This window comes from Bos mutus, chromosome 19 (assembly GCF_027580195.1).
Source record: "Bos mutus isolate GX-2022 chromosome 19, NWIPB_WYAK_1.1, whole genome shotgun sequence".
Classification (NCBI taxonomy): Eukaryota; Metazoa; Chordata; class Mammalia; order Artiodactyla; family Bovidae; genus Bos; species Bos mutus.
The window spans coordinates 24844223-24869365 of record NC_091635.1 but is presented as its reverse complement, the minus strand read 5'-3'; the positions used below and the strand labels follow the sequence as shown (position 1 = coordinate 24869365).

Here is a 25143-nt window from a genome sequence, read left to right as displayed (position 1 = left end):
CTGTCTAACTGAGTAAAAATGCAAGACCCAATTATATGCTGTCTGTCTACAGGAGACACTTTTTTTCCTTCCAGTTTTATTGAGATATAATTCACATATAGCATTGTTTAAGATGCACAGCATAATGATTTGACATACATATGCCATGATTACCACAGTAAAATTATACTTATCATCTCATACAGATAGAAAATTAAAGAAATAATTTTTTCCCTTGTAATAAGAACTCTTAAGCATTTACTGTCTTAACAACTTTTATGTATACTGTTGTTGTTGTTTAGTTACTAAGTTGTGTCCTACTCTTTCATGACCCCATGGGCTATAGTCTGCCAGGCTCCTCTGTCCATGGGATTTCCTAGGCAAGAATACTGGAGTGACTTGCAATTTCCTTCTCCAGGTGATCTTTCCAATCCAGGGATCAAACCTGTGTCTCCTGCAGTGGCAGCCAGATTCTTTACCACTGAGCCACCAGGGAAGCCCTATATATACTGTACAGCAGTGTTAATTACATTTACCATATTGTACTGCTAAGTCACTTCAGTCATGTCCGACTCTGTGTGACCCCATAGACGGCAGCCCACCAGGCTCCCCCGTCCCCGGGATTCTCCAGGCAATAACACTGGAGTGGGTTGCCATTTCCTTCTCCAATGCATGAAAGTGAAAAGTGAAAGTGAAGTCGCTCAGTCGTGTCCGATCCTCAGCGACCCCATGGACTGCAGCCTTCCAGGCTCCTCCATCCATGGGATTTTCCAGGCAAGAGTACTGGAGTGTGGTGCCATTGCCTTCTCCGACCATGTTGTACATTACATCCCTAATACTTACTTATGACTGAAAGTTTGTAACTTTTGACCATTCATCCAATTCCCTCTCCCCCAATGCCCAACTTCTGCTAATCACAAATCTGATCTCTTTTTCTATGAGCTTGATTGTTTTTGAAGTATAATTGACCTACAACAGTCTGTCAGTTCCTGGCATACAACAAGCATGCACCCTGTTGTTTCAGTCATGTCCTACTCTTTGTGACCCTGTGGACTGTAGCCCACCAGGCTCCTCTGTCCATTGGATTCTCCAGGCAAGAATACTGGAGTGGGTTGCCATGCCCTCCTCCAGGGGATCTTCCCAACCTAGGGATTAAACCCAAGTCTCATTATGTCTCCTGCATTGGCAGGTAGGTTCTTTACCACTAGAGCCACCTGGGAAGCCTGGTATACAACACAGTGATTTACAATTTCTATACACTTAAAAATGATCACCACAATAAGTCCAGTTATCATCTGTCACCATCCAAAGATACTACATAGTTACTGGCTTTATTCTCCACACTGTGCATTTCATACCCATGGCTCATTTGTTTTGTAACTAGGAGTTTGTGCCTCTCAGTATCCCTCACCTCTCTCCTTCCCCTCCCTGCTCTCCATTCTGGCAGCCATCTGTTTATTCTCTGTAGCTATCACTCTGTTTCTGTTTTGTTTTGATTGTTCATTTGTTGTTGTTTTTTTAGGTTCACATATAAGTGAAATCATATGGTATTTATCCTTCTCTGTATGATTTATTTTACTTAGCAGCATAACACCCTCAAGGGCATCCTTGTCTTGTTCCTGACCTTAGAGAAAATGCATCCAGCTTTTCATCATTCAGTATGATGTTAGCTGTAGGCCTGTCATATATGGCCTTTCTTATGTTGAGATATATTCCTTCTATATCCATTTTGTTGAGAGTTTTATCATAAATGGATGTTGAATTTTGTCAAAATCTTTTTTCATAACATATGATGATCATATGATTTTTATTCTTCAATTTGTTAATGTGGTGTATTACATTGATTGATTTGTAGATACTGAATCATCATTGCATCCCTGGGATTAATCCCACTTGATCATGGTATATGATCCTTTTAACATATTTATTTGGTTTGTTAATATTTTGTTGAGGATTTCTGCATTCGTGTTCATCAGTGATATTGACCTGTAATTTTCTCTTTTTTAATTATTATATCTTTGTCTAGTTTTGGTATCAGGGTGATACTGCCTTCACAGAACGAGTTCTCAGAAGCATTCCTTCCTCAGTAATATTTTTGGAATAGTTTGGTAAGGATAGGTGTTAATCGTTCTCTAATTGTTTGGTAGAATTCACCTATAAAGCCATTTGGTCCTGGAATTTTGTTTCTTGGGAATTTTTAAAATACTGATTCAATTACTGGTAATTGGTCTATTCATGTTTTACATTTCTTCCTGATTCAGTCATGGGAGATTGTACATTTCTAGGAATTTGTCCATTTCTTCTAGGTTGTCCATTTTATTAGCATATAATTATCATAGTAATCTACAAGAGACACATTTTAAATATGAAGACACAGAGAAAATAATCTTAAAAAATAGTGGAGATATACATATATGTATACATATGTATATTTATATGGATAACTGATTCACTTTGGTGTACATCTGAAACTAACACATTGTAAATCAACTATATTCCAATAAAGACACAAGCTGGAAAAAAGAATGGAAATTATACAGTATGCTAAGACTAAGCATAAGGAAGATGGAATGGCTATATTAATGCCAAAGTAGACTTCAGGACATGGAATATTACCAGATATAAAAAGGGATATTTCATAATGATAAAAGGGCCAAGTCATCAGGAAGACAAAAAAATTATAAATGTGTATGCACATAACAGGAGAGGAAATGGCAACCCACTCCAGTATTCTTGCCTAGAGAATCACGTGGACAGAGGAGCCTGGTGGGCTACTGTCCATAGGGTCACACAGAGTTGGACACGACTGAAGCGACTTAGCATGCATGCATGCATGCATTGGAGAAGGAAATGGCAACCCACTCCAGTACTCTTGCCTGGAGAATCCCAGGGACAGAGGAGCCTGGCAGGCTGCCGTCTATGGGATAGCACAGAGTCGGACACGACTGAAGCGACTTAGCAGCAGCAGCAGCAGCATTCACATAACAAAATAGCTTCAAAATACTTGAAGCAAATTCCAACAGAACTAAAGCAAGAAAAAAACATATCTACAATCATAGTTAGAAATTTTACTATCCTCTTTAAGAAACTAATAAAACTACCAGATAAATAATCACTAAAGAGATAGAGAATGTGAGCAACACTATTAACTTTGATCCAATTGGCATTCATACAATGCTACATCTAACAACTATAGAATATACTTTTTTTAGGTGGATGAAGGGTTCACCAAGATATACATTATTCTAGGCCATAAAATAAGTCTTATAAACATCAAAAATCTAAAATCTTAGAGTATGTTCTCTAATCAAAAAGAATTAAGTTAGAAATCAATAACAATGAGGTATCTAAAAAGCCTCAACAATTTGAAGAAACATAATTCAAAGAGGAAGTATTCTTCTTTTAATAAACTGAATGATTATAAAATAAAAATATTATAAAAATTATAAAATCCACCCAAATTTGTAGGATGCAGTTAAAGCCACACTTAAGGGAAACACACAACTTTAAATGTTTATGGTAGAAAAGAAGAAAGGTTTAAAATCAATGATCTAAGTTTTCATCTTAAGAAAATAGAAAAAGAAGACCAAATTAAACTCCAAACAGGAAAAAGAAAATAATAAAAAATAAGAATGGAAGTCAATTAAATAGACTTCCATTTAAAGCATTTAAAGCAGAAAAAGCATTGCTTGGTTCTTTTAAAAGACCAATAAATTTGATAAGTCCATAAAGATTTTATTAAGATTCATAAAAGCAACACAGAGAAATACCAATATCAGATTCAGAGGAGAAAAGGAAGAAAAGGTATTTCTCAGACTTTAGAAAACAAACACAAACATATTTACCTTTCCCTAATAAAAAAGGCATTGCTACTCATTGTATTAATAGAAACACTGGAAAATAAATCAGTTGATATAAGGAACACAATTACAATTATTTACAATCCCATCACTCATTCAGTTTTTATTCTGTCCTAACATAACTTTATTTTCATTTACAAAAATGAGATATCAAAAGTTTTGAACTTTTTCCACTAAACACTGGTTATATCACAGATCATATAATGAAGTATTTTGTAACCAATTAAAAATAATATTCATGAGGAAATGGAAGGAATTCAAATATTCTCACAGCATATTTTTAATACAATACTCAAGGAAAAGGAGAAGAGGAAGATGAAGAAAAAAGGAGAGTGGGACAGGAGGAGGAAGATTGAAGGACTGACATTACTCAACCTAAAGACTTACTACTATGATGCGGTGATCAAGATAGAGTAGTATCATTGCAAGAACAGACACAGATTAATGGAACAGAACAGAGAACACAGAAATAGACCTACACAAACACAGTCAGTTGATCTTTGAAAAAAGATGTAAAGCAATTCAACCAAGAGAGGATAAACCTTTTTAACAAATTGTGCTGGGACAACTAAACAACCAAGTTAAAAAAAAAATGGCACTGCTCTCCCTTTATACAAAAATTAACTCAAGTAAATCATAGACTAAAATGCACACAGGAGGAAATGTAAGTGGCCTTGGGTTTGGCAATGGGTTTTTAGTTATAAGACCAAAAGCATGATCCAATGATCCATGAAAGAAATAATTTAGACTTCATAAAAATGAAAAACTGCTGTTCTACAAAAGATAGTGTTAAGAGAATAAAAAGACAAGCCACAGATTGGTAGAAAATCTTTACAAAACACATACCTAATAAAGGACGTGTATCCAAAATAGTTAAAGAACTCTTAAAACTCAATAATAAGAAAACAAACAACCCAGTTTCGAAATGGACATAAAATGTGAACAGAGACCTCACCAGGTCTCTGGTGAGCAAATCAGCATAATCGTATGTCATTAGGAAACTGCAAATTAAAACAATGATATATCACTATGTACCTACTAGAATGAATACATTTTTAAAAATTGACAATACCAATGGCTGACAAGGATACAGAGCAACCAGAATCTCATTAATTGCTGATGGGAATGCAAAATGGTATATCCACTTTGGAAGGTGGCTTGATTTCTTACAAAGCTAAATGTAGTCTTACCATAAGATCCAGCAATCACACTCCTAAGTATTCACCCAACTGACTTGAAAACTTAAGTCCACAGAAAAATCTGCACATTTAGATTAGAGCAGCTTTATCTATACTTGCTAAATTTTTAGAAGCAATCAAAATGTCCTTCAGTAGGTAAGTGGATAAATAAATTGTGATATATACAACTGGTGGAATACTATTCAGTGCAAACAAGAAATGAACTCTCAAGAAATGAAAAAACATTCAGTTCAGTTCAGTTGCTCAGTTGTGTCCGACTCTTTCCGACCCCATGGATCACAGCACGCCAGGCAACCCTGTCCATCACCAACTCCCGGAGTTCACTCAAACTCACGTCCATCGAGTCGGTGATGCCATCCAGCCATCTCATCCTCTGTCATCCCCTTCTCCTCCTGCCCTCAATCCCTCCCAGCATCAGAGTCTTTTCCAATGAGTCAACTCTTCGCATGAGGTGTCACTGGGGAACCTTAAATGTATTAAAGAAATGGATTAGCCATCATAGTCAACAAAAGAGTGTGAAATGCACTATTTGGATGCAATCTCAAAAATGACAGAATGATCTCTGTTTGTTTCCAAGGCAAACCATTCAATAGCACAGTAATCCAAGTCTATGACCCCACCAGAAATGCTGAAGAAGCTGAAGTTGAATAGTGTACAAGAACTTCTAGAACTAACACCCAAAAAAGATGTCCTTTTCATTATAGGGGACTGGAATGCAAAAGTAGGAAGTCAAGAAACACCTGGAGTAACAGGCAAATTTGGCCTTGGAGTACAGAATGAAGCAGGGTAAAGGCTAACAGAGTTAGCAAACACCTTCTTCCAACAACACAAGAGAAGACTACACATGGACATCACCAGATGGTCAACACCGAAATCAGATTGATTATATTCTTTGCAGCCATGACAGAGAAGCTCTATACAGTCAGCAAAAACAAGACTGGGAGCTGACTATGGCTCAGATCATGAACTCCTTATTGCCAAATTCAGACTTAAACTGAAGAAAGTGGGAAAACCACTAGACCATTCAGATATGACCTAAATCAAATCCCTTAAGATTATATAGTAGAAGTGAGAAATAGATTCAAGGGATTAGATCTGATAGACAGAGTGCCTGCATAACTATGGATGGAAGTTCATTACATTGTACAGGAGGCAGGGATCAAGACCATCCCCAAGAAAAAGAAATGCAAAAAGGCAAAATGGTTGTCTGAGGAGGCCTTACAAATAGCTGTGAAAGGAAGAGAAGCGAAGGTAAAGGAGAAAAGGAAAGATATACCCATTTGAATGCAGAGTTCCAAAGAATAACAAGAAGAGATAAGAAAGCTTTCCTCAGCAATCAGTGCAAACTAATAGAGGAAAACAACAAAATGGGAAAGACTAAAGATCTCTTCAAGAAAATTAGAGATACCAAGGGAACATGCAAAGATGGGCACAAAAATGGTAAGGACCTAACAGAAGCAGAAGATATTAAGAAGAGGTGGCAAGAATACACAGAAGAACTATACAAAAAAGATCATCATGACCCAGATAATCATGATGGTGTGATCACTCACCTAGAGCCAGACATCCTGGAATAAGAAGTCAAGTGGGCCTTAGGAAGCATCACTATGAACAAAGCTAGTGGAGGTGATGGAATTCCAGTTGAGCTATTTCAAATCATAAAAGATGATGCTGTGAAAGTGCTGCAGTCAATATGCCAGCAAATGTGGAAAACTCAGCAGTGCCCATGGGACTAGAAAAGGTCAGTTTTCATTCCAATCCCAAAGAAAGGCAATGCCAAAGAACGCTCAAATTACCAAACAATTGTACTCACCTCACACACTAGTAAAGTAATGCTCAAAATTCTCCAAGCCAGGCTTCAACAGTATGTGAACCGTGAACCTCCAGATGTTCAAGCTGGTTTTAGAAAAGGAAGAGGAACCAGAGATCAAATTGCCAACATCTATTGGATCATCGAAAAAGCAAGAAAGTTCCAAAAAAACATCTACTTCTGCTTTATTGACTATGCCAAAGCCTTTGACTGTGTGGATCATCACAAACTGTGGAAAATTCTGAAAGAGATGGGAATACCAGACCACCTGACCTGCCTCTTGAGAAATCTGTATGCAGGTCAGGAAGCAACAGTTAGAACTGGACATGGAACAACAGACTGGTTCCAAATCGGCAAAGGAGTACATCAAGTTTGTATATTGTGACCCTTCTTATTTAACTTATATGCAGAGTACATTATGAGAAATGCTGGGTTGGATGAAGCACAAACTGGAATCAACACTTCCAGGAGAAATATCAGTAACTTCAGATATGCAGATGACACTACCCTTACAGCAGAAAGTGAAGAAGAACTAAAGAGCCTCTAGATGAAAGTGAAAGAGTAGAGGGAAAAAGTTGGGTTAAAACCCAACATTCAGAAAACTAAGATCATGGCATCTGGTCCCATCAATTCATGGCAAAAGGGTGGAGAAACAGTGGAAACAGTGACAGACTATTTTTGGGGGCTCCAAAATCACTGCAGATGGTGACTACAGTCATGATATTAAAAGATGCTTGCTCCTTGGAAGAAAAGTTATAACCAACCTAGAAGCATATTAAAAAGCAGAGACATTACTTTGCCATCAAAGGTCCATCTAGTCAAAGCTATGGTTTTTCCAGTAGTCATGTATGGATGTGAGAGTTGGACTGTGAAGAAAGCTGAGCGCCAAAGAATTGATGCTTTTGAACTGTGGTGTTGGAGAAGACTCTTGAGAGTCCCTTGGACTGCAAGGAGATCCAACCAGTCCATCCTAAGGGAAATCAGTCCTGGGTGTTCATTGGAAGGACTGATGCTGAAGCTGAAACTTCAACACTTTGGCCACCTCATGCAAAGAACTGACTCATTTGAAAAGACCCTGATGCTGGGAAAGATTGAAGGCAGGAGGAGAAGGGCACGACAGAGGGTGAGATGGTTGGATGGCATCACTGACTCAATGGACATGAGTTTGAGTAAACTCTGGGAGTTGGATGGACAGGGAGGCCTGGTGTGCTGCAGTCCATGGGCTCACAAGGAGTCGGACATGACTGAGCGACTGAACTGAACTGAACTGATGTGAAAGAAGCCAATCTGAAAAGGTTACATACTGTGTGGTTCCTACTACATAACATTCTGGAAAAGGCAACAATATAAAAAAATCAGTGGTTGGCAAGGGGTTCAAGAGGAGTCAGAGGGATGAATAGATAAAGCACAGGAGACTTTTAGGGCAGTGAAACTATATTGTATGACACTTTAATGGTTGACACGTGGCATTTTATAATTGTCAAAACCTATAGGACTTTACATGGAGAAGGCAATGGCACCCCACTCCAGTACTCTTGCCTGGAAAATCCCATGGATGGAGGAGCCTGGTGGGCTGCCGTCTGTGGGGTTGCACAGAGTCGGACACGACTGAAGCAACTTAGCAGCAGCAGCAGCATAGGGCTTTACAACACAAAGAATGACCTTTAATGTCTGTAGATTTCAAAAAATCATTTTGCAGGTTGGGGGATCTCAGGGAAAATTGCAGACAAACAACATAATCTAACTAATTACAAATATATGAATTAAACTCACTGAATGGGGGAAAGGTGGTGGCCTAAGTAACATTGGTAATGGGTAGTCTATAATACTAAAGGCAAAAGGAGCTGCAGGTGAATACTGGACCCTAGTCAACAGTTTCCAGTGGGTGTCCAGGTTATCACTTCTTATACTGCTATACACGTATACTCTAATCAAACAACAAGTGGATGGTGAATGGTAGGAGTCAGGTTTCTCAGTGTTGGAGTGGAAAGGAGAGGAACAAGAAGCAAAAATATTGAGGAGAAGGGCTGAACAGATATTTTTCCAAAGAAGAGATACAAATGGCCAACATGAAAAGATGTTCAAAATCATTATTGGGGAAATGTAAATCAAAACCACAATGAGATAGATATCACCTCAATCCATTAGAATAGCTATTATCAAAAAGGCAAGAAGTAATAAGTGTTGGAGAAGATGTGGAGAAAAAGGACCCCTCATGCACTGTTGGTAAGAGTATAAATTGGTGCCACCACTATGGAAAACAATATGGAGATTTCTCAAAAAATTAAGAATTAAACTACCATATGATTCAGCTATTCCATTTCTGGGTATTTATCTAAAGAATACAAACACAATAATTCAAAAAGGTATATGCACCTCTATTTTCATCACAGCATGTTTTAACAAATTGGACTCCTTTATTTATTCATTTTCTAAATCATAAAATCACTATGCACCAAGGTTTTGCCAAAAACTGACTATGCATCTACAAACTCTCAAATAAAGGTATACAAATTGAATCCATTATCTTTCCCTATACCTTTGAATGACATCATCATCTACCTAACTGACCGGGCCAAAAAATTGAGAATCATTCTAAATTCCTGTTTCTCTTTAACTGGGTCCTGTAGACCTTGTTGTTTAGTTGCTAAGTCATGTCTGACTCTTTTCCGACCCAATGGACTGTAGCCTGCCAGGCTGCTCTGTCGATCGGAATTTCCCGGCAAGAATACTGGAGTGGGTTGCCATTTCCATCTCCATTATCACAGCATTTTTTACAATAGCTAAGATATGGAAACAACCCCAGTGCCCATCAATAGATGAATGGATAAAGAAGATGTCCGACTCTTTGCAACCCCAGGGACTGTAGCCTATCAGGCTCCTCCATCCATGGGATTTTGCAGGCAAGAGTGCTGGAGTGGATTGCCATTTCCTTCTCCAGGGGATCTTCCCGACTCAGGAATCGAACCCGGGTCTCCCGCATTGCAGGCAGACGCTTTACCATCTGAGCCACCAGGGAAGCCATATATATATATATAATGATGGATTACCATTCAGCCATAAAAAAATGATGAAATCTTGCCATTTGTGACAACAATGGATGGACCTTGAAGGTATTATGCCAAGTGAAACAAGTCAGAGGGAGAAAGACAAATCTTGTAAAATTTCGCTCATGTGTGGAATATAAAAAGCAAATAAAATAAATGAACAAATAAAATAAATGAACAAAACAGACCAAACAAAAACAAACATGTGGATACAGTGAACAGAACATTGGCTGTCAGAAGGGAGGGGAGGAGGGTGAAACGGGTAAAAGGATGTCAACTATATGTGATAGCAAGGAATTAAATTTTTGGTGGTGAGCACACTGTAGTGTACACAGAGGTAGAAATAGAATGTTGTACACATGAAACTTATACAATGTTATAAAACAATGTTGGCTCAACTTTAAAGAATAGTAAGGAGAGCAGTCTAAAATGAATTAGAGTTCAAGACATCAATAAGAGCTCATGTTTAGCTCCCTCACCTATCAAGGACCACACGTTCATGGGGAACCTGGTGCTAGACGAAACCTGGTGCTACCATGGGGAACCACTGGTAGACGACCTGCTTCTGGGTTGGGGTTTTGTACGCAGCAGAGCAGCTCCCTTGCTGCAAGCTATTGAAAGTCTAAAGAAAGGTTTGAAAAAAAAAATGAAAAAAAAAGAACTCATGTTTAAGTTTGTACCAGATACAGATATATATATGCTAGTGTGAAAGCCGCTCAGTCGTGGCCAACTCTTTGTGGTCCCATGGACTGTACAGTCCATAGAATGCTCCAGGCCAGAATACTGGACTGGGTAGCCTTTCCCTTCTCTAGGGAATCTTCCCAACCCAGGTCTCCCACATTGCAGGCAGATTCTTTACCAACTGGGCCACAATGGAAACCCATAGAAATTGCTAATAGATAAACGTATATGTTGTTAGTGGTAAAGAACCCGCCTGCCAGTGCAGAAAATATAAGAGATGCGGGTTCCATCCCTGGGTTGGGAAAGTCCCCTGGAGGAGGGCATGGCAACCCACTTAAGTATTCTTGCCTAAAGAATCCCATGGACAGAAGAGCCTGGCAGGCTATAGTCCATAGGGTCGCAAAGAATTGGACAGGACTGAAGAGACTTGGCATGGCATGCATATGTATATGTGGGATTATTATGCATACATATATATCTTTGTTTGTCAGTGAGAAGACCTAAAAGAAACAACGTCCCAGTGAAAAAGAGCATATCTACTACCAAGACCATGGTTTCTAAAACCAATCTTCAATAAAAGGAACCAAGGCTTTTTTGAGAGATGGCTTATTCTAGGTCTAGGGCAGGAAACATACAAAATGAGCCTGGACCATTTTGTGTGGCCAGAAAGTAAGGAAGTGCCCAAAACATACACACACACACTTGATGTGACATGTCAAAAGGAACCCAGAAGCCAAGTAAAAGAGCCTAGTGGCCAAAGTCAGAACAATTTGAGCAACAAAGTTAAGTAACATTGGATTATAACTCAAAGTATAAAATAAGTATTCATGAGTCCACAATGATATAAATATTAATAAATAAATGAATAAATTAATACACAGGGGAGAAAACACAAATCTCCAGTGCATAATTCCAAATAATGTAGACACACCACCCCAAGGAAGAAGGAGCATAACTCCCAACACTCAAGTGTAGACTGCACATAGAGACTTCCTTCCAAAGAATACAGTATTGAAAGGGGAAACAAAGAGTAACTTGACAGAAACTTTATCAGCCAGGCAATCAAAGAAAACATCAACAGTTATAAATCATGTTGATTGTATGTACCCTTGACATGTGATGAGAATGACACTTTACTTCTGTGATCTTCTTTCCAAAAACCTAGTCTAATCATGAGAAAATGGTCAGACAAATTCTAATATATAGCATTCTACAATATACTTGACCAGTACTCCTCAAAACTCTCAAGATCATCAAAAACAAGGAAAGTTTGAGAAACAGTTGCAGAGGAGTTCTAAAGAATTAAATTAAATGAGATATCCTGAAGAGGATCCTGGAAAAGAAAAAGGACATTAGGTAAAAACTAAGGGAAATGGAATAAACTACAGATTTTCCATCAATAACACATCAGTATAGGTTCATTAATTGTAACAAATAGTTCATTAATTGTAACAAATGGTTCATACTAATGTGAAAGTTAATTAATAATGGAGGAAATTGGAGGGACAGGGAATAGGACAATTCTCTGTACTACCTGCTCAATCTTTTCTGTAAATCTAAAATTATTCTAAAAACTAGTCTATTAATTTTTAAGAAGTGGTATATGATATAATCTTGACATTTTACCCAAAGAAAGGGGGAGGAGGGGCTTCCCTGGTAGCTCAGCTGGTGAAGAATCTGCCTGCGGTGCAGGAGACCCCAGTTCGATTCCTGGGTCGGGAAGATCCACTGGAGAAGGGATAAGCTACTCACTCCAGTATTCTGGCCTGGAGAATTCCATGGACTGTATGGTCCACCGGGTCACAAAGAGTCTGACAAGACTGAATAAACTGCAGACTTTAGTCAATAACACATCAGTACTGGTTCATTAACTGTAACAAATGTATCATACTAATGTGAAAGTTAGCTAATAATGGAGGCAATTGGGGGGAGGGGGAAGGGAAAAGGAGAATTCTCTGTACTACCTGTTCAATCTTTCCTGTAAATCTAAAACTATTCTAAAAACTAGTCTATTAATTTTTAATATATGATATAATCTTGACATTTTACCCAAAAAAAAGGGGGGGGTCCTTGGCTTAATTCAGTCATTAACCCAGTCTAAATTGAGTCCTTCCTACAGGTCAATCATGGAGAAGGAAATGGCAACCCACTCCAGTGTTCTTGCCTAGAGAATCCCAGGGACGGGGGAGGCTGGTGGGTTGCTGTCTATGGGGTGGCACAGAGTCCGACATGACTGAAGCGACTTAGCAGCAGCAGCAGCAGCAGCACAGGTCAATCAGGTACTGTGATAAGACACCAAAATATCAACAATGGTCATCTCTAGGTAGTGGAATTACAAGCCATTTTATCGTCTTCTTCATACTCTTCTACATGTTCTAAAATATGTGTTTTACATATGAAAAAAGTAAAATTAAAATTACTATGCAAGCATAGTGTAATATCACTCTTAGCTTAGACTGACTTTAATTTTTCACCCTCCTCTTCATTTCACTCAGCAGTAGTAGGTTGTACTGATTCACAGCTGGGAACAGTAAAGGAGGACACCCAGGCAGAATAAAGATCCTGTGGAATAATGATTCTGCGGAATAAAGATCCTACGGGAGATAGATGGTTGTAATGTATACTTTGTGCCTATAGATGTTAAATATATATGTATGTGTGTATATATTATTTTGAACTTCTACTTGCCTTACTAAATTCTTATAAGTAAAATATCCCATGTAACTATATTTGTAGATACTAAAATTGTTAAAAGGGAATCAACAGGATCTAATTATCCCCCAACTCATTGGGGGATATTTGATACTTTGATATTTTATTATGACTTTACTTGTTAAGTTTCACTTTAAAATTACTTTTTTGCAGGCTTCATTGCAAAACACTTTAGAGGGCCATGTGTTTATTTAAGTACTTGTTCCTTCATCTGCAAGTGTCATCTACTCAGAGGAATAACATGGCACAAAGACAACCTCTTCCACCTGTCTCATCTTTTTTTTTAACCTGATCTAAAAATACTCCCACAACTCACTAGATGAACAAATTTATAATAAAATGTAAATAAGCCAAAAGCAAGAGCTATAGGAGGGATTATGCATCTAGTATTTTACACACTTCCCAATTCATTTTATAAGCCAGAATAACCCTGATATCAAAACTTAAAGATATTAAGGAAAATATCTTTAAAAATACTAAGGAAAGAAAACTACAGACCAACATATAATACATTTGCCTTTCAATTTAGAAGATGATGTTACTTACAGTGATTATGACCTGAAGGTGCCTCAGTAAGGCTGCTCAGAAATGCACTGCTCACCACTGAATAAGAAAGAGATTTCCACCTCCTGTATTTTAACCAAGTTCACCATTCTCTCTAGGTGGGTTTTCCATTAAGCAATCAGCCTTGTGCAAATAAAAACTCTTCTAATATAAATATCATGTCTTATCAAATCAGAATGCCTTAGGCATCTGTAACTACAAAGCCCAGAGTGAAAACCACCACTGAGTGACAACATTCCAGAGGTGCCTCTGACATCACATCACTCACTGCACATAATACCCGATGGTACAAGGTCTATGACTAATGAGTGAGCAATACCACACTGGTATAAATCTCCTCACACCAAGGAGAAAAGACAAAATCAGAAATGTACCATAAATATTGTCACTTTTTTTTTCTAAATGTCTTTATTCTTCTACAAATATTTATTGAGCACTTATTATATGCTGTATACTGAAAATGTGAACAAGACAGATCCAAACTAAAAGTTTACAGTCTACCAAAGAATAAAGACTTAAATAGACAATTAGAATAAACTGTGATACGAGTTATAAGAAGAAAAGTGAGGGAGGCACAGGCCCATAGTAGATGCGCCTAGTCTAGAGGGAAGTAAGTTAGGGAGATCTCCCAGAGACCTAACCTTTCATCTGAAACCCCGAGATCAGCAGGTCGAGTATGTATGTTGGGGTGGGGAGGAGCTGGTAGAATGAGGAAAAGAATGGCACCAGCATGGAAACACCGTGTGCACAGGTCCTAAGGTGACAGATCTTAGTTCAGCTGGAGAAACTGAAAGAATTCTAACTTGGAAGCAAGAACACAAAGGTTAGGGGTAAGAGCAACAGTGATGAAAGATTATTCTGGAAGGCAAGTTTGTAGCAATATACAGTATTTTGTACTAAAAGTAATCTATAATGATTTAAGTAAGTAAGTAATTAAGTAAGTGAAGTCGCTCAGTCGTGTCCGGACTCTTTGCAACCCCATGGACTATAGCCTACCGGGCTCCTCCATCCATGGGATTTTCCAGGCAAGAATACTGGAGTGGGCTGCCATTTCCTTCTCCAGGGAAACTTCCCAACCCAGGGATCGAACCCGGGTCTCCTGCATTGTAGGCAGACGCTTTACAGTCTGAGCCACAAGGAAAGCCTAGACTAATGATTTAAAGTCCCATATTAAAAAGATAAACACAGCTCTGACAAACATGCATCTTCCTATTATAATTCACAGCTTCCCTAAAACATAGATTTCTTCAGCTTCCAGGCAGCTTATGAATGTCTATTTCATCAAACCAGAGTAGGAAAGGAAAATAGGAAATGAAAACTGAAGGACAAGGGAAGGGAGGGTATGCGGGAACTTGTAGACACGATATAATCATCAGATCCCTGGGAGAAACCACTGCAGGGTCTAAGGCCAGCTGAAAAGATTCTGACTTGACAGGATGCACCCAAGATCTCTAGGTTCTGTAGACTGGTGAAAGTCTTTGACATTCTCCCAAGCCTCTCACCTTGTCCATTTTATGAGGCTACAAGGGGATATTTCATTTACTTAGAGGAGAATGACATCTTAAGGGTCACATTTTTCAAACTACTAAAAAATAAAGGTTGCCTCCATCTATTTTCTAAGTACTGCTCCTAACACACAGAAAGAACAAAATATTTAAGTTGGCGTTCTTTAATAGTTAGAAAAATTTTTTTGATATATTGTTTCTAAAATTCAAAAGTTCACTTCAATCAGCCTTCTAATTTGAAGGCAGGATGAATGACCAAATGCTGCTGAAAACAACTCCACCAACCAAAAACCAATCAAAGTGTTCCTAGAGGGGATATTTTGCTAAAGTATTTGAACTACTAAAGCAGAACTCACATTTCTGAAAAGAAGGATACCATAAATTTCTGTCTATACTTGCATTACACCCAAGAAAATATTTGAGATTTTTGTTGGCACAGGGTGAAATGACTCAAAACTAATTCTATTAAGTTTAATGCTGGGCAGTATTTCAGCCCTCTCATTAGTTCAAAACAAAACAAAACAAAAAACCCAAGTACTTGCAAATGTTCTTTAAACGTGAATGGTTGTCCTGGCTGGCTGGGCACAATCACAGAAATATCTGTTTTCTCACTGCTGCTGTTTTGACAGTCATTTTAACTTCAATAACCTTCTGCTGACTTCAATCATCTCTCCTTACCCCACCCTCAGCCTCCTGTCTTATCATAGCACCTCCAAGCCTGTTGGTAGCCACATTCTCAATGGGAGAGGAGGTCAGAGGTAAAGAGACAGGAGAGAAAGAGTAGGAGATGAGAGGAAATTCTGTTCTCCTTTCTCTCTGGGTCCCTTCACTGGCTCTCACCTCCTTTCTAGGTGAAGCCCATTCCCTTTCTCATTCTGGCTTATTCAATAGGCTCTTCCTTAACCCTGGGAACTCCAACCTAGCTCTCACCCAGCTCCTCATACCCTTCCCAGTCCTGACCATTGGAGTCATTCCCCAGTCACAACGCCACCATCAGAGCTTGGAGTTAGGGAACAGGGGATTAAAGGAGCGCTCCCACTAACAAAGAGGAAGCCAACAGAAGGGGGAATGGCCCAGGCTTCAGGACTGAAAGGGTTTCTGGAGTCTCAAATTGGACGATCATTCCCCATAAAAATATGCTTACAGAATTCTCCTCTAGGGAGCTTCCCTGGTGGCTCAGTGGTAAAGAATCCGCCTGCCAATGGAAGAGACACAGGTTCAATCCCTGCATCTGGAAGACACCCCTGGAGAAGGAAAGGACAACCCTACGCCAGTATTCTTGCTTGGGAAATCCCATGGACAGAGGAGCCTGGTGGGTTACAGTCCATGGGGTCGCAAAAGAGCCAGACACGACTTAGCGATTAAACAACAACAATTCTCCTCTAGGTAAAATACAAAAGGGTTTTTTTTTTTTAAATACATGACATACAATTAAGTTTAAAATTTCAATAAACAGTGCTTGCTTCGGCAGCACATATACTAAAATTGGAAAGATACAGAAAAGATTAGCATGGCCCCTGTGCAAGGATGACACGCAAATTTGTGAAGCGTTCCATATTTTTAAAAAGAATGCATTTGAATCAGTTCTAATGAGGTGGATGAAACTGGAGCCTATTATACAGAGTGAAGTAAGTCAGAAAGAAAAACTCCCATACAGTATACTAATGCATATATATGGAATTTAGAAAGATGGTAATGATGACCCTATATGCGAGACAGCAAAAGAGACACAGATGTAAAGAACAGTCTTTTGGACTCTGTGGGAGAAGGTGAGGGTGGGATGATTTGAGAGGGTAGCGTTGAAACATGTATATTATCATATGTGAAGAGGATCGCCAGTCCAGGTTCGATGCATGAGACAGGGTGCTCAGGGCTGGTGCACTGGGATGACCCCGGGGGATGGGATGGGGAGGGAGGGGGGAAGGGGGTTCAGGATGGGGAACACATGTGCACCGGTGGCTGATTCATGTCGATGTTTGGCAAAAACCACTACAATATTGTAAAGTAATTAGCCTCCAATTAAAATAAATTAATTAATTTAAAAATAAAAAAATAAAACAAAATAAAATTTGAATAAACAACCTTTACTGGGTTAACATGTAAGTTTTTGAGATCAATTTCCAAAATATATAATAAAAAATTATACATAGCTTCTAATCCTGATCTATGAGAACCATTGTCCTTTCTTGTCCGGCATTAGCACTAATGCCCTGAACAGTCTTATCAGAGAAATACATAATTTTATGATCCACGAAACAGTGTTTAAAAATGGGATGGCCTGGGAATCAACTTAGAGAACATGGTTCTTTTTCCCACGTGGGGAAAAAAGGTATTAATAAAGAAAACACCTAAGTAAATGTTAGAAAACAATCTACTCACTATTTAAAAAAAAAAAAACACAAAATCTAGGGGCAGGATGCTACTTCAGACTCCTTTTAATTTTCAAGGATACCTACATCTTTTCTAATTAAAATGCTTAATTTATCTTATAGATACTTAACTCTGAACACTTTGAAGGAGTTAAAGCCTTAAAGATGAGATGTGACCCTTTGAGGATGAAGCTGCTGCTGCTAAGTCACTTCAGTCGTGTCCGACTCTATGCAACCCCATAGACAGCAGCCACCAGGTTCCCCCGTCCCTGGGATTCTCCAGGCAAGAACACTGGAGTGAGTTGCCATTTCCTTCTCCAATGCATGAAAGTGAAAAGTGAAAGTGAAGTCGATCAGTTGTGTCTGACTCTTAGCGACCCCATGGACTGCAGCCCACCAGGCTCCTCCATCCATGGGGTTTTCCAGGCAAAGTACTGGAGTGGGGTGCCATTGAGGATGAAGATGGAAACTTATCTGGAAAGGAGGCATATAGAAAATGTTGGGATTGTGGAGAAGAGAAAGGGGATCAAGGAGAAGAGGGACTCCTCTCAGGAACCCATCCCAGGAGTCCTTTGTTTGAACTGATGTCCCATAGGTAGGGAGTACAGATCTGCATCATCCTCAGGACTTCCCTGAGTGAGCTGCTAACAGTAAGACAGCCTTTCCAGTAACAGACTATGGCCACGCACTTGGCCATGCCTAACAAATCATGCCTGCCAAATCAAAACAATCTCCACCTTGGAAATAACAGAAGACCACATTTCATTCCAGATATTTGGGCATTCTATTTAATTAAGTGTCACAACTTTCCCTTTAGTAACATATTGCTATTTTACAGAAGCACCCTGGTTACTGATCCAACTTCTACAAAGTCTCATTGACAGCTTCTGATAGAAACAAACAAAAAATAATCATTACTGATTCCTTGTCACAAATATACTGAAGGTATCGGATCATTAGTATTTCTGCAGTAACTTAAATATCTCAGTAAAATCAAACTTCTGAAACTTCAGTGTTTAATTTTCCTACTTTAATGATGGAGGGCTTCCCAAGTGGCTCAGTGGTAAAGAATCTGCCTATCAATGCATGAGCCACAGGAGACATGGGTTAGATCCCTGGGTGAGGAAGATCCCCTGGAGGAGGAAGTGGCAACCCACTCCAGTATTCTTGCCAGGATAATCCCATGGACAGAGGAGCCTAGCCGGCTACAATCCATGGGGTCAGAGAGAGTCAGACATAACTGAGCATGTATGCACACACGATGGAAGCCTTCATTGAATCTTGTCTTGCTTATTTTCACACCAATTAAATAAAATTATCATAGTGAGGGGGGAGGAAATGACTTTTACTGTGCTTAAAACTTGTTTTAAACCTTGCATTAAATTTTTCATCTGGCAATCAATTGTAATCCTTTAAGGCATATATTTTGCTTTTTGTTAAGAGGTAAAACTTGTTGGCAACGCTAAAATCATACCGACCAGCTTTGTTTTAGCTTGCAGGAAGTTGTCAGCATACAATAGAGAAAATGTCAACATGTTCTCCTGTGGTTTGCTTCACCTGCTGATTGTTTCTGCCCCATGACCCAAGAAATGTGTGGTGTTTATATTTTTAATTCCTCTACCTCCTGAAGGTGAAAAAAATGACAATAACTATACACATATAGCATAGAGAAAACAAAAACTGGAAACTAAAACACAGATAGTACTATAGATTAAGTTTTAACTACTGACCAGTCTGCAAATCTGAAGTAACACTTCTGCAATCTTCACTGAATCTATCCTACAGAAATATTTGCATATATAGGCAAAGATGCAGATATGTTCTCTACAGCACTATGGAAATATTTAAAAAATTGTAAACAATCTAAACATCCTTTAATAGGGGAATAATTAAATTTGAAACACTGTACAATAGTTTAAAATGAATATATATATGAATATATACATAGATTTATATGGGAAAGCTTACAATGGTGTGATGTTAAAAAACCAATTTCTTTTTTTCTGTTTTTCATTGAACTATAGTTGATTTACAGTATTGTGTTAGCTTCAAGTATATAGCAAAGTAATTCAGATACACATATATATTCTCTTTTACAGATTCTTTTCCAATATAGGTTACTGCAAGATATTGAATATAGTTCCCTGTGCTACAGAGTAAATCTTTGTTGTTTATCTATTTCATATATAGTGGTGCATATCTGCTAACCCCATACTCCTAATTTAGCCCTCCCTGCCTTCTCCTTTGGTAACCTTAAGTTTGTTTGTGAGTCTGTTTCTGTTTTGTAAGTAAGTCCATTTGTATTATTTTTAGATTTCATGCATAAGTGTTATCATATAATAGTTGTCTTTCTCCGACTTACTTAGTACAATAATCTCTAAGTCCATTCATGTTGCTGCAAATGGCAATATTTTATTATTTTAAAATATTTATTTATTTGGCTGCACCAGGTCTTAGTTGCAGCATGTGAGATCTTGTTCCCCGACCAGGGATTGAATTTGGGTCCCCTGCATTGGGAGCTCAGAGTCTTAGCCACTGGACCACCAGGGAAGTCCCTATTTCATTATTTTTATGGCCGAGTAATGTGATATATATACATATCACATCTTCTTTATCCATTCAACTGTCAGTGGACAGTTTAGTTGCTTCTATCTCTTGGCTATTATAAATTGTGCTGCTATGAACACTGGGTTGTATCAGTTCAGTTCAGTCGCTCAGTCGTGTCCGACTCTTTGCAACCCCATGAATCACAGCACGCCAGGCCTCCCTGTCCATCACCAACTCCCGGAGTTCACTCAAACTCACGTCCATCGAGTCGGTGATGCCATCCAGCCATCTCATCCTCTGTCGTCCCCTTCTCCTCCTGCCCTCAATCCCTCCCAGCATCAGAGTCTTTTCCAATGAGTCAACTCTTCACATGAGGTGGCCAAAGTACTGGAGTTTCAGCTTTAGCATCAGTCCTTCCAAAGAGCACCCAGGGCTGATATCCTTTAGAATGGACTGATTGGATCTCCTTGCAGTCCAAGGGACTCTCAAGAGTCTTCTCCAACACCACGGTTCAAAAGCATCCATTCTTCGGTGCTCAGCTTTCTTCACAGTCCAACTCTCGCATCCATACATGACCACAGGAAAAACCATAGCCTTGACTAGACGGATCTTTGTTGGCAAAGTAATGTCTCTGCTTTTCAATATGCTATCTAGGTTGGTCATAACTTTTCTTCCAAGGAGTAAGCATCTTTTAATTTCATGGCTGCAGTCACCATCTGCAGTGATTTTGGAGCCTCAAAAAATAAAGTCTGACACTGTTTCCACTGTTTCCCCATCTATTTTCCATGAAGTGATGGAACCAGATGCCACGATCTTCGTTTTCTGAATGTTGAGCTTTAAGCCAACTTTTTCACTTTCTCCTCTTTCACTTTCATCACGAGGCTTTTGAGTTCCTCTTCACTTTCTGCCATAAGGGTGGTGTCATCTGCATATCTGAGGTTATTGATATTTCTCCCGGCAATCTTGATTCTAGCTTGTGCTTCTTCCAGCCCAGCGTTTCTCATGATGTACTCTGCATATGTTAAATAACCAGGGTGACAATAGACAGCCTTGATGTACTCCTTTTCCTGTTTGGAACCAGTCTGTTCCGTGGCCAGTTCTAACCTTTGCTTCCTGACCTGCATACAGGTTTCTCAAGGGCAGGTCAGGTGGTCTGGTATTCCCATCTCTTTCAGAATTTTCCACAGTTTACTGTGATCCACACAGTCAAAGGCTCTGGCATAGTCAATAAAGCAGAAATAGATGTTTTTCTGGAACTTGCGTATATCTTCTCAAATCAGAGCTTTTGTCTTATCTAGATATATGCCTCGGAATGGGACTGCTGGATCATATGGCAGTTCTATTTTTAGTTTCTTAAGGAGCCTCTGTATTGTTTCCCACAGTGACCACACCAATTTACCTTCCCACCTACAATGTAGGAAGGTTCCCTTTTTTCCACACTCTCTCCTGTATTTATTGTAGACTTTTTAGTGATAGACATTCTAACTGCTGTGAGGTGATAGCTCACTGTAGTTTTGATTTGCATTTCTCTAATAATTAGCGGGCTTTCCTGGTGGCTCAGCAGTAAACAATACACTTGCCAATGCAGGAGACACAGGTTTGATCCCTGGATTGGGAAGATCCCGTGGAGAAGGAAATGGCAACCCACTCCAGTTTATTCTTGCCTGGGAAATCCCATGGACAGAGGACCCTGGTGGGCTACAGTCCATGGGGTCGCAAAGAGTTGGACACAACTTAGAGACTAAACAACAACAACAATAATTAGCAATATTGACCATCATTTCATGTGCCTCTTGGCCATCTGGATGTCTTTGGAGAAATGCCTGTTTAGTTCTTCTGCCCATTTTTCAATTGGGTTGTTTGTTTTTTTGACATTGAGTTGTATGAGCTGTTTGTATATTTTGGAAATTAAGTCCTTGTTGATCACATAATTTGCAAATATTTTCTCCCAGTCTATAGGCTGTCTTTTTGTTTTGTTTATGGTTTCCTTTGCTGTGCAAATGCTAAGTTTGATTAGGACCCATTTGTTTTTGCTTTTATTTCTATTGCTTTGGGAGACTGAACTAAGAAAACATTGCTGCAATTGTAGGCTCATGCAACTGCTGAGCCTATGTGCTGCAACCACTGAAGCTTCAGTTGGTTCAGTGGTTGCAGCACACAGGCTCAGCAGTTGCAGAAAATGTTCTGCCTATACTCTCTCCTAGGAGTCCTATGATGTCATGCCTTATATTTAAGTCTTTAAGCCATTTTGAGTTTGTGTGTGTGTGTATGTGAGGGAGTATTCTAACTTTATTGATTTACATGAGGCTGCCAGCTTTCCCAACACCACTTGCTGAAGAGATTATCTTTTCTCCAATGTATAGTCTTGCCTCATTAGTTAAAGATTAATTGACCATAAGTAGTATGTGTTTATTTCTGGGCTCTCTATTCTGTTCCATTGATCTATATGTCTATTTTTGTGCCAAGACCACACTGTTTTAATTACTGTAGCTTTGAGTATTGTCTGAAGTTTGGGAAGGTCTATGCCTCCAGCTTTGTTCTTTTTCCTCAGGATTGCTTTGGAAATTCTGGGTCTTTTATGATTCCATATACATTTGGATTATTTGTTCTAATTGTGTGAAAAATGTCATGGATAGTTTGACAGGGATTGCACTGAATCTGTATGTTGCTTTGGGTAGCATGGCCATTTTAACAATACTAATTCTTCCAATCAAAGGTCATGGGATGTCTTTCCATTTCTTTGAATCATTTTCAATTTCCTTTACCCATGTGGTATAGTTCTTAGCACATAGGTCTTTCGCCTCCTTGATTAGGTTTATTAGGTATTTTTTGTACACAATTTTTTTAATTGATTAAAAATTTTTTTTGGTTGCACCAGGTCTGCATTGCTGTGCATGGGCTTTCTCTAGTTGCTTCTCATTGTGGTGGCCTCTCCTGTTGTAGAGCATAGGCCCCAGGTATGCGGGCTTCAGTGGTTGCAGCACGCAGGCTCAGCAGCGGCAGTGTGTGGCTCTAGGACACAGAGGCCTCAGTAGTTAGAGCACACAGGCTCAGTATTTGCAGCTCATGGGCCCTGGAATGCATGGGCTTTAGAAGTTGTGGCTCACAGGCTCTAGGGTGTGGGCTCAGAAGTTACAGAGCATGGGCTTAGGATTGAACTCGTGTCCTCTGCACTGGCAGGCAGATTCCTATCCACTGCACCACCAGGGAAGTCCCTGGACACAGTATTAAATGCGATTGTTCTTCACTTTCTCATAGTTCATTGTTAGTATAAAGAAATGCAAAAGATTTCTGTATATTAATCTTGTAACCCGCAACCTTGCTGAATTCATTTATTATTCCAATAGTTTTAGTGTGGAGTCTTTAGGATCTTCTATATATAATATCATCTCATATGCATATAATGACAATTTTGCCTCTTCCCTTCCAATTTGGACACCTATTTTTTCTTTTCTTTTCTGATTGCTGTGGCTAGGTCAAGTAATCTATATTCTTTTATGTTGTACAAATATTCTACAGTAAAAATGTATTCATAAGTTATTTTTGTAATTAAAAAAATATAGGGACCATAACACCTACCAGAATACCTAAAAATAAAGAATACAACATCAAGAGTTTGTGAGGAAATGGAGTAACTGTAATTCTCATATACTGTTGGTGGGAGTGTAAAAGAGGTTATAATCACTTTGGGAAACTGGTTTCCAATAAAATTAAATGTATTTATACCATAAGACTGGAGAAGGAAATGGCAACCCACTCCAGTGTTCTTGCCTGGAGAACCTCAGGGACGGGGGAGCCTGGTGGGCTGCCGTCTATGGGGTCGCACAGAATTGGACACGACTGAAGCGACTTAGCAGCAGCAGCATTCCATAAGACCCAGTAATTCCACTCCTAGATCTTTATTCAGGAGAAATGAGTGTTTATGTTACAAAAAAAGTTATACAAGAATTCTCATAGCAGCTATAATCATAGTAACCCAAAACTGAACAATTCAATTGTTCATCAGAAGAAAAATGAATAAGCAAACAACGGAATACTCACACAATGGATTACTACTTAGCAAAAGGATAGATAAATGATACACAGAACAACATGGATGAATCTCAAAAATATTATATTGAGGACAGACACAAAAGAGATCATACTGATTTATGAAATTCCAGAACTGGAAAGGAACTTTATTGGGAGATGGAAGTGTTTATGTCTTGATGTGAGTTGTAGTCACACAGGTGTATACATATATGAAAGTCATTCAGTTGTAACACTTAACGCTAGTGCATTTTATATACATTAATCACATCTTAATAAAGTACTGGGAAGGAAGAAAAGAAGAGGGAGGGATCAATGGATGAAGAGGCTCACACAAAGTGCTATCAAAAAGGAAAATTTATTTTAAAGGGAGGGTGATTTTAAGGAAATTTATTACAATGCAGTAAAGAGAGGTTGTCTATAACTTTCTAAGTTCCCAGGACACTTCTCATATTTGATTTATAATATACAGTACCTTAATTAATTCCAACTTAACTATCACATTGGTGTATGTATAAATATGTGCCATTGGATACATCTTAGCAAAGCTCCTATTATGTGAATAAAAATTTTATTTCCCCCATAACATACTAATATTAGAATATCAACAATGTTAGACGGAGATCCTAGATGAAATTTAAGTAATTCATAAATAATTTTATCAAAGCCATAAGCTTTCAGGAAAGCTTGCTCTCTGGATACTAAGACCACTCTGTTTCTGAGCCTACATCTGTCCTATCTTCCATGTAAAAACTGGATAGTAAAATTAAACAGTGGAACTCAAAGACTCCAAACCTGAAAAGCCATCTGTTAGAATCACCTAACCTATAATGCAGCACTG

At 38.8% G+C, this 25143-nt stretch overlaps 1 protein-coding gene and 1 non-coding gene across 2 annotated transcripts in view; one reads left to right on the top strand and one right to left on the bottom strand.

The window, feature by feature from the left end:
- The window catches only part of SKAP1 (src kinase associated phosphoprotein 1), a 304772-nt gene that overhangs the window by 269621 nt on the left and 10008 nt on the right, over window positions 1-25143 (bottom strand). The gene's annotated exons all lie outside the window — the stretch shown is intronic.
- Window positions 16813-16919, top strand: LOC138984059 (U6 spliceosomal RNA). The gene has a single exon (XR_011461414.1). It is a non-coding gene; the product is annotated as a U6 spliceosomal RNA (small nuclear RNA).